The following is an 11,544-nucleotide window of genomic DNA, read 5'->3' on the forward strand; positions in this document are numbered from 1 at the left end:
CAAGCAGGCCGGAGTGGGGGGGCAGTTGGGTGTGAGCAGACTGGCAGGCAGAGTGGTTAGGAGCAATCAGGCAGGCAGACAGGCAGGTAAGCGGTTAGGAGCCAGCCATCCCTGATTGCAAGAGGGATGTCCGATTGCTGGTTTAGGCCTGATCCCTGTAAACCAGCAGTAGGACATCCTTTGAGGGGTCCCAGATTAGAGAGGGTGCAGGCCAGGCTGAGAAACATCCCTTCCCCCCGTGCACGAATTTCGTTCACCGGCCACTAGTATAGATATAATTCACATACCATAAAATTTACCCTTTCAAGTTATACAATTCAATGGCTTTTAGTATATTCACAGAGTTGTGCAAACATCACCACTATCTAATTTTAGAAGATTTTCATCACCCAAAAAGAAACCCATCCCATTCCCCCAGACTCTGGAAACCACTAATCTACTTTCTATCTCTGTAATTTGTCTATTCTGGGAATATGTCATCTTGCTATTGGCCTCACTTCTAAGACATACACATCACAAGGAAAGAAAGGCACCACATGCCTGACCCAAGGTCATGAAGATTTACTCTTATGCATTATTCTAAGAATTTTGTAGTTTTACATTCACATATAAGTTTATGATCCATTTTGAGATAATTTTTTATACGTTGTGAGGTAGAGATGCAAGTTCATTTCTTGCATGTGCATATCCAATCCCATAAGCATTTGTTGAAAAGACTGTTCATTCCTCCATTGAACTGTCTAGGCATCCTTGTCAAAAATTAATTGATCATAGATGTATGAGTTAAATTCTGGACTCTCAATTCTATTCCATTGTTTTATATGTCTGTTCTTATGCCAATACTACAGACTCTTGATTATGGTTGCTTTTTAGTAAGTTTTAAAGTCAGGGAGTGTGAGTCTTCTAACTTTGTTCTTTGTTAATATTGTTTTGTCTATTTTGGGTCCCTTAAATTTATACATAAGTTTTATGATGAACCCTGTCAATTTCTTTTAAAAAGCAAGATGGGATTCTGTTAATGATTGTAATGAATCTATATGCCAATTTAGGGAGTATTACCAGCTTACCAATATTGAGCTTCCATGAGATTTTTCCCCCCATTTAGCTCTTCTTTAATTTTTTTCAGTATACAAATTTTGGACTTCTTTCATTAAATTTATTCCTAAATTTATTTTATTCTTTTTGATGCTATTATAATGGAATTGTTTTATTATTTTCATATTTGGATTGTTCATTGCTATTATATATAAATAAGTTTTGTTTATTGTCTTATACTCTGAAATGTTACTCAGTTCTCATATTTTTTTCTTAGGATTTGTGCTGTATAAGCTCATGTCATCTGTGAATGTGAATAGTTTTGCATCTTTTCAAATCTATGTGACATGTATATATATTTTTTCTTGCTTAATTTCCCTGGCTAGAACCTCTAGTACAACACTAAGTGGAAGAAATGACAGTGGACATCCTCATGTTGTTTTTTATCTTAAGGAGAAGGCATTCTGTCATTCACTATTAAGTATAATCCTAGCTGTGAGTTCTTCATGGTAGCCATTTGTTTGAAAAAATTCCCTTTGATTACTAATTTGTTGAGGATTTTTATCATAAAATTGTTTTGGATTTTTCAAATGCTCCTTCCACATCTATTGAACCAATTATATAATTTTTATCCTTTATTTTATTAATATAGTGCATTGCACTGATATATTTTGAATGTTAAACCCTTGTATTCCTGGGATAACTCTGACTTGGCCATGGTGCATAATAGTTTTTATATGTTTAAATTGGATTTGGTTTGCTGGTACTTTCTTGAGCATTGTGTCTAATTTTATGAGGGAAATTGACCTGTAGTTTTCTTTTCTTGTCTGGTTTTAGTATAAGGGTAACAGTTTTACCTCCTCATGTAGTTTTGAAAGAGTTCATAAAGTATTGGTACAAATTATTTTTTAAATAATTGGTGGAATTCACCAGTGAAGTCATCAGATTTTCTTTGTGGAAAGTTTTAAAATATCATCCTATAATGCATTCTCTTTACTATATATATATATATAGAGAGAGAGAGAGAGAGAGAGAGAGAGAGAGAGAGAATGTGTATACACACACACACACACACACACACACACACACACACACTCTGATTATCTATTTCTTCTTGAGTCAATTTTGGCAAATTGTGTCTGTCTAGAAATTTGACCTATATTATCTAATTTATTGTCATAAAGTTGTTCATAGTATTTTTTATAGCCTTTTTAAAAATTTCTGTAATATTGGTAGTGATGTCTCCTCTTCATTTTCGACTTCAGTAATTGGAGTCTTCTGTCCTTTGTTCTAGATCAGTCTATCTAAGGATATGTCAATTTGTTAATCTTTATTTATTTATTAATAATTTGTAATTCTCTTGATATTCCTTATTTGGTGAGATGACAATCTCATATTTTCTTTTAATACTTAAAAAATTTTTTATTATTGAGAGTATTATAGATGTCCCCCTATTTTCTTCTTTAAAAAACACACAAAAAACCCTTCAACATTTCATATAATACTGGTTTGGTGGTGGTGAACTCCTGTAGTTTTTTTCTTGTGATGCTCTTTATCTGACCTTCAATTCTAAATTATAGCTTTGCTGGGTAGAGTATTCTTTGTTGTAGGTCCTTACTATTTATCATTTTAAATATTTCTTGCCACTTTCTGGTCTGCAAAGTCTCTGTTGAGAAACCAGCTGACAGTTACATGGGTGCTCCCTTGTAGATAACAAACTGATTTTCTCTTGCTGCTTTGAAGATTCTCTCTTTGTCTTTAAGCTTTGGCATTTCAATTATGATGTGTCTTGGTTTGGGCCTCTTTGGGTTCCTCTTATTTGGGACTCTCTGGGCTTCCTGGACTTGTAAGTCTATTTCTTTCACTAGGTAGGGGAAGTTTTATGTCATTATATCTTCAAATAGGTATCCAATATCTTGCTCTCTCTCCTCCTTCCAGTACCCTCCATAATGCGGATGTTGATATGCTTGAAGTTGTCTCAGAGGCTCCTTACACTATCTTCATATTTTTGGATTCTTTTCTCTTTTTGCTCTTCTGATTGGGTGTTTTTTACTTCCTCATATTTGAAATTGCTGATTTTATTCTCGGTGTCCTCCACTCTACTGTTGATTCCCTATGAATTATTCTTTATTTCAGTTAGTGTATCCTTCATTTTTGACTGATCCTTTTTCATGTCTTTGAAATTCTCACTAAGGTTCTTGAAAGTCTAAGTCCCTCGAAGCTCTCATTAAGTTCCTTGAACATTCTTATAACCATTGTTTTGAACTCTGTATCTAGTAGTTTGTTTGCTTCCATTTCTTCTGTTCTTTCATTTGTTTCTTTGTTTGCACATCTTGGCTGCTTCCATGTGTTTGTTTCTATGTATTAGGTAGAGCTGCTATGTCCTCTGGAATTGGTAGAGTGGCCTTATGTAGTAGGTGTCCTGTAGGGCCCAGTGGCTCAACCTCCCCAGTCACCTGAGCTGGGCACTCTAGGTGCACTCCTGTGTGGGATGTATGCACTGTCTTGTTATAGTTGAGCCTTGATTGCTGTTGGTGTCACTGGGAGGAATTGACCTCCAGGCCAATTGGCTGGGAGGACTAATTGTAACTACAGTGGAAGAGCTGTTGTGCAAGAGACACCCCTGTGGAGGAGGACTTACTTCAGTGGGGCTTTGGTGCTCACCAAGTCTGCCTCTTGGGTGTGTCACTTGTGAATATGTAGAGTTGTAATCTGGCATGGTCTGAAACTGTCCACCAAAGTCAGCCACTGCCTGCAGCCACCGAGAACAAGCTACAGAGTGACCTGCAGATGGCTGCTACTTGTATTGGACTTGGAGGTGCCCAGGAGAGGTCAAACTGAAACAAGACAGGCTGCTGCTAGTGCCAAGCCTGTGACTGCTTATTGAGAGGTATGGGGCATTCTGAGTCCAGCTGTTACTTGTTTGAGAGATTTTAGGAAACTCTGAAGCCTGAGTCAGGACAGGCCTTTCATATGGAAAAACCACTGCAAACAGCTTGGGTGGGGCTGCAAGCTGGGGTGGGGTGGCATCTCAGAGAATTACCAGTGTGGGGCTAACAGTGTGAGCCATGTTGATGGCGGTTCAGATATGGCACCTGCCAGTCAGTTTTGTGGCAGAAGTTTCAGCTGGGAGAAAGTTTCAGCTGAGTTCTTGTCCTGATGCCAAGAAATTTAGTTCCTCCCTCCATGTCCCTGGATCCTTTCAAGCTGCTGCCCCAGTGCTAGAGCTCAGAGGGAGGGGGTCTGAGTAAGTCTGCACTGGCCCTTTAAAAGGCTGTGTCTGGGTCTCCAGCAGGCTCTGGTGTCACGCAGCCCGAAGTTATGGGGACTTTTCTTCCCAGCTCTGGAACACTGGGCTGAGGGGTCTGGTGTGGGGCTGGGACCCCTTACTCCTCATGCAAGGCCTCCGCAGCCAAGATATCCCTCCCGATTAAACACATGTAGGTGTTGGACCAGCTCGTTCTGCACCTCCACCCCACCACCAGTCTTGATGTGCTTTCTTCTTTACTTCTCTAGTTGTAGGACTTCCATTCAGCCAGAATTCAGGGGGTTCTGAATGATGGTTTTTCTGTATTTTAGTTGTAATTTTGATGTGGTTGTGGGAAGATGTGATGCAGGTATTTACCTACAGTGCCATCTTGGTTCCTCTCTCCTTTTAATTCTTTAAATATGGTTTCCTTCAGCCTTTAGTATATACTGGATGGTGGAAAACTAGATTTACACTTGTTCATATGGAAAATAATACAATAAATAAATAAGAACACAAGAAAACAGTGTTTTGTGTACTCACAACCGAGATATATTTGTATATATATTTATAGTGTGGTTAAATTCTTTTATTACCTTGTTGAAATCCTGTCTGATGTATATTTATATATTTTTTAAACTTTTTTCTTTGAAATCCAACAACTGGGCTTTGTGAGAGGAAAGTTTCTATTGGCACATTTTCTCGTTCTTGTTTTTGAGTTATACTTTTCTGTTTCTTTGTGTGTTTTGTGTTATTTTGTTGTTGAAAATTGCAGATTTTTTATATAATGTGGCAACCCTGGAAATCAGAATCCCCTTTCCTTCTTTTCACCCCAGGATTTCTTGTTGTTGTGTAGTTACTTTCCTGAAATAATTGTGTAAATTCTGTATTTTTTGTCATGTATGGCCACTGAAGTCTGCTCATTTAGCTTAGTGGTCAGCTCATGATTGGACATAGATTTTCTTAAATGCCTTAAGCCAGTAAGCTCTTCCTATTTGCTGAGAGGGTCTGTGTGGATATTGGTGTATACTTTAAATACTCTGACAGGTTACAACTCTGCTTGAATCTTCACTTCCTACTCGCACAGGCCTGTAGGTAATCCAGAGTTTAGAGATTAGGGCCTGCTCATGTTTTTCCTGAGCATTCACACAGCCTTGCACATGCACAGAGCCTTCTCATTTCCCAGCAATATGCTAAAATGTTTCAAAAACTGCTTACAGACATCTCATTCCTCAGCTATTTCTTTTAAGGTTTATGGTCAATCTGTTGTTTGCCCCTGTTGGTACTACTGTCAGGAAGCTACGATGTTCAATAATTGCTATTGTTTATTTTCTACAAATAACAGGCATGTTTGCATGGAGTGAGTACTATGTCAGGTGAAATAAAGACAAGCACCGGGAATGGAGTTTTTCAAAGAACTGCCAGATGGGTTAAATAGTGACCTAATTGCTGAAGGAGCTTTAAGAACTCCAAACCCATTTCCCCCCTTCCTGTGGCTATTAAGCTGTTAGCTTTCATGGAAAGTGTACTTGCAATGTTGGTGATATTCAATCCTATTGCAGAGCTTGGGCGAGGAATATGATGGGCAGAATAATAATCCCTTGCTTCATGCTCATGTCTTAATTTCCATAACCCATGAATATGTTATATTACATGGCAAAGGGGAATTAAGTTTGCTAATTAGTAGCCTTTAAGAAAGAAGTATTATCCTGGATTGTCTGTGTGGGCACAGTGTAATCACAAAGGTCCTTAAATGTGGAAGATGGAGGTAAAGATGAAGTTGGTGTGATGTGACCTAAGAAGGACTCAGCCCTGCATTGTTGGCTTTGAAGATATAAGGAAGCCATGAGCCACAGAATGAGGACAACCTACAGAAACCTTAGAAGGCAAAGAGAGAGATGGACCTCTAGATTCTCCAGAAAGAAATGCAGTCTGCCATTATCTTAATGATAGCCCAGTGACCTACAGAAATGTAAGATGATAAATTTGTGCACTTTTAAGCTACTAAATATGTAGTGATAGAAAACCAATACAAGGGAGACTGGCATAGGACAAGTAAAAATGCTCAGTTTTCTTACTGAGATTCAGCTATTTTCCTTTTTTTGTTAATCCTTATCTGAGGATGTTGCTCATAGGTTTTTAGAGAGAGTAGAAGGGTGAGAGGGAAGGAGAGAGAAAGAGAGAAACATTGATGTGAAAGAGACACATCAATTGGTTGCCTCCCATATGTATCTCAACCAGAGCCAGGGATTGAACCTGCAACCCAGGTATGTACCTTTGACCGGGAATCAAACCTGCAATCCTTTGATGCATGGGTTGATGCTCTAATCACTGAGTGATACCAGCCAGGTCTCAGCTGTTTTTCTTAAATAAACACTCATTGGATAGTTGTAATCCTTTGGATAATTTTCAGGGTTCTGAATAAGTTGATTTTGATTTTTTATAGTGTTCTTGTTGCTTTTATTCAGAAGTGGATCTTTGGAGGTCCTTATTTGCTTTTCCAGAATTACTTCTATTAGGACAACAATTTAAAAATGTTTGTTGAAGTCCTAGGAAGTCTGCAGAAAGTTTCCAAAGCACATTCATTATAGGCAGCCACAGGATGATCAAGTAAGACTCTAGGCCTTGATCCAAAAACATTAACCTAAACCAATTCCATTTTTATATGTTTTATACATTGGGCTTCCACTTAAAGTTTATTTGAAGGGTTCTTTGTTTATTAAAAATAAGCAAATTTGAAAACTCTGCTCTCTCTTCTTGCCCTGATTTTTTCACACAATTCCTATAATCACAAATGACACATCTTAAATAGATTATATGATGATCACTTCCTTTGCATGAGTCATTGCATTGTTCTAAGCAGTGGTGGATGACACCTACTTCCAGATATGAGAACATGGACATGAGTAGGTCATCCAATGGAACTGCCAATCAACCATTAACTGGTTGACTAAATTAATATGAGGTAGGCTAAAATATCAATCTGAATTGAAGACAGATAATAATATTTTAAAAAGGCATCAGCATCAATAGTCAAGTCTTGAGTGTTAAAGTTGAGTGGCTTCACATAGGTCATCTGTACTACAACCTCCAATTTATAGAAGCAGCTATGTTGTTCTTAAGTTCCATAGTGAGTGGAAGTTAGAAATAGTTCCATAAATTTCTGGAATCATTACAAAGAACCAGAGCAGAGTCCATTGTGAGGTGTAGGACCCACTGCTGATGGGTCTTGGGCTAGAAGCCTATATGCACCACCTTGGAAGCTGATGTTTGTGATCATGAGAAAAATAGGACTGTGACAGAGAGTTCCATGAATTTCACTCACAGACTTATTTGAATCCCATTGCAAATCATTAGCTGTGTTATCTTGGGGTAACAATGTAATATCTCTGAGCCTTGTTTTATTATCCTGAAAAGAAAGAAATACTTATCTCTTAGGAGTAGGTGGGATAGCATATAAAGTTGGCTAGCACAGGGTTGACCCACAGTAGAAATTCCCTTCCCTGATCTGTTAGCTGATGTATTGGGAAAAAACCTAATCATAGAAGTTAGTTTTTGCCAGAAGTGATATATGAATCCATAGAATTAGTGTGACATTATTTATAGTGTCATATATCCAGCCATTCTATTAAGTTGATAATTTCTAGATGATTTTCAGAGTAGTCTTTTATTTTCATATCTTGTCCAAGGCATCAGAAGAATTACTGATCAACTCCCGAAGGAAAATTTCCTTGTTGGATTAGAAAGTATTGATAAAGGTAGACATGAGTTGAGCAATTTCTGCCTGGAAGGCAAAAGTCTCCATATCCTCTTCTCTATGGTGCACCACTTCCTCAGGCATCTTGAAGGTGAAGAGATCTAAGTACTAGAGAGCAGGGTCTGTGATTGGCTCACAAACAGCAAGCTGTGTGCACGTGGGAGTGACTCAAGAGAATATTCTGGAATTTGATCTCCCTGATAATGCACTTTCTCCTTCAATTGTAAGAGATATTAAAGCATTCCTGAACTTCACTAAGGACCACTGAGCAGAGCATGGTCATCTCAAGAGGAGAAAATCGATGGAGGACATTATGTTTTTTTATAGCAAACTAGAGGCCTGGTGCACGAATTCATGCACGGTAGGGTCCAGCTGGCCCGCCCTGATCAGGGTGGGGCAGCTGACCAGGGGTGGGGCCGGCCAGGGGGAGGGGCCATGGGCAGTTGGCGGGCCGGCCCCACCCCGTGGTCGAACTCCTGGTCGAGGGGACAATTTGCATATTAGCCTTTTATTAATAGGATAAGTTCCAAAAAGATTGTCTTAAAGAAAAAGTATTTTTTTTTCCTGAAATGAAACCTTTGGACCACTGTCTGTATTTTTCAAGAAAGTATTTCTTTTCAATATTGTTCATTACAACAGGAAGAAAGTTGGGTATTAATTTTTTTATTACCACTTTGTATGATTATTTACAACCAAGACAAAACACTAATTCTCCTTTTAACCAAAAGGATGTGTTTCTGTCTTAGGACTTGCACATTCTAGTGGTAGTTTTGGGAGGAAAGGATTAAACCTGGAACTATTCTGAAGAATAAAATTAACTTCAAGACATGTGAGAAGTATTTTAAAAGACTCCTCAATTCTAGTTTGTGGAGCAAATGTTATTGTGCACAAAACCCACCAGAGAACATTGTTAAAAATGTAGATCACGAGACTCCACCCAAGATTCTGATTTTGCTAAGTCTGCTAAAGTATTCTGAAATTGTCTTTTTAATGAGCACCCCAGGAAGTATGTTACAGGTGTTACAGAGCCACCTTGTGAGAAGCCTAGAAGCCCCATTGCTTCTTCCAACACCTTACTTTATACAGAGAGAGACTGGGCCATTTACCCAAAGTTGGGCAATTCATAAGGACTAGAACTCCATTCTCAGATCAGTATTCTTTATATTATTTCATCACACTTTCTAGGAAGATTTCTTATGATTTATATATTGAGAAGAGACATTGCAAAAAGATGGGTTAAAGTAGAATTTAGAGAAAGTTCCCAAGCTGATAACTTTGCAAAAGCAATTTAAACATTCAACTACTCTTAATCCATTCAATGTCTGAATTGATTCCCTGCAGGTTGGTTGGAGAGACGGGGAGTCACAGACAGTTACAAAAGAAACAGGTTCTCTTCTAACAGAGCGGTTTATCACACTGCTTTTCACTTTTCTTTAATGTCATCTTGGTGGCCCTTGGAAGTTGTATCCTTGCAACTCATTAACCTGTTCAGCAGCAGGCACTCAGGACCATGCTCAGAGCTGGCCTTGAAACTGTCCATGAACATTCCTGGTACTTCACCAATATTTGTCACAGGACTGGAACAGCTGTTGCACGAAGCACCAAGACTTGTGTGGTGTGGCCCACACTGCCAGGTACTAAAGGCTAAGGATGCTGTTTGGGCTTCCAGTGTACTTTGTATCTACCTTTATTTTCTAAAGTGAATTATTTTTCTTCATTTGGTCTTAATTCTAAAAATCAACATTTTTAACAGCACAGAACAAAATAGAATTAACAGAATAGAATTAATTGTCACTCTGGGTAAAGAAATCATTCTGGTGAGTTCTTAAATTAGAAGTTAATCATTTTTAGAAAGCTGGAAAACATGGTTTGATGGGAGAAATTAATTGAGCAATTCAGTTTGTTCCCTTCCTGAAACCTCCATCAAAACCTGTTGATTGTCGGGGGAAAGCACCCTGGGACATTCGTGAGAACAATGGTGCTCCTGGGACTTGTTCAGACAGGACCACCTTCCCCGGCCAAGGAGCACGCCGGAGAGGGGACATCCTGAATGTGTCTTACACACTCCGCTCCGGATCCAATAAACACAGCGCCTGTGCCTTTTATCATCAGATGATAGAATCTTCTTTTCAGAGATGGCAGAGTTCCACAGTGGTTACCTGCCAAGTTGGGCCTCTTTCAAAGTCCCACAATTCAAACTGGGCTCAGGACTAAAGGGTAAAACTATGCAGCTCAGTGTGACTTGGACCCAACTGTCCAGCGGAGGTCATGCTTCCTTTCTCCTCTTGTTGCAATAACACTTTGCTAGCAGCACGCTATCTTGGGGGTGTGGTAGAATTGAGATGAGAGAATGATTCATTAAAAAATGTGCAGGCTGGAGACTTTTCCTGTGGAATTCCCACATGATGTGGGAAGATGTTGAGCACACTGTACACATCAGTGCCACAGCCAGCTGTTTGGATTCCATCCTGTGATTGGCTGGCCCCTGGGTGCAGGTTGTCAGGGGTTTTAGCAGCAACACCCACACAGGCAAGAGGTATAAGAAACTGCTAGCAACTATGTCACATATCCATTTCTAGTAGTAATCTAATTTTATTTTTCTAGAAATTTCAAAGCTTGGTAATCCAGTTTGTATAATATATTCAGTATGTCGTAACACAAGCAAATGAGACTTAAGAGTGTTGTGAAAATACATACATTAGAGGCTACTATGCTTTAAAATGTTTTTTGCTAGCAGCATGTGTCATAAAAAGGATGCTGGTGGGAATTTGTTGTTATTTTGTTTGTCCCAGCAGGGTCTGGTGCCTGCCAAGATCACCCTTTGGGTGTGCCATTTATGGGGCTAATCGGATGGTGCTTTGTTTAAAATTTTTATACTTGAGAATGTATTTTAAATTTAAACTGTTTAGATTTTAATCTGAGATTTGGAAACTTAGATTGCAGCTCTTTGACAAAAGATAACTTATTGAGTGCTGAATTTAAGATTTGATATGATTTTGTTTTAATGCATGTGTTGGCAGAAACAATATAAGTTGATTAATTTTTTCAAAGATATTAAACCTGTTTGCTTTCCTCCAAAAGGCTTAGGATAATATTATAATGTGGCTTAAAATCATCTGCACTCTAATAATAGCTTTAGTATTAATATTTTATTTATTTATTATTTATTTATACACAAATAGCAACAATTTATTTCTCATGATCTTGAGACTGGGAAGTCAATGACCAAGGTGCTGGTAAATTTGGTGTCCCATGAGGGCTCACCTCCTGGTTTGTGAATAGCCGTTTTCTTGCTGTGTCCTTACATGGTGGAAGGGGCAAGGGTGCTCTCTGGGCATCTTTTGTAAGGGCACTAATCCTGTCTAAGAGGGCTTTGTCCTAATGACCAAATCATCGTTCCAAGGCCTACCTCCAACACCATCACATTGAGGATTAGGTTTCAATGTGAATTTTGGGACACAAACATACAATTTATAGCACCAGGGGTTGGCAAACTCACCTTCGA

Source organism: Myotis lucifugus, unplaced genomic scaffold, assembly GCF_000147115.1.
Source record: "Myotis lucifugus unplaced genomic scaffold, Myoluc2.0 scaffold_27, whole genome shotgun sequence".
Taxonomy (NCBI): domain Eukaryota; kingdom Metazoa; phylum Chordata; class Mammalia; order Chiroptera; family Vespertilionidae; genus Myotis; species Myotis lucifugus.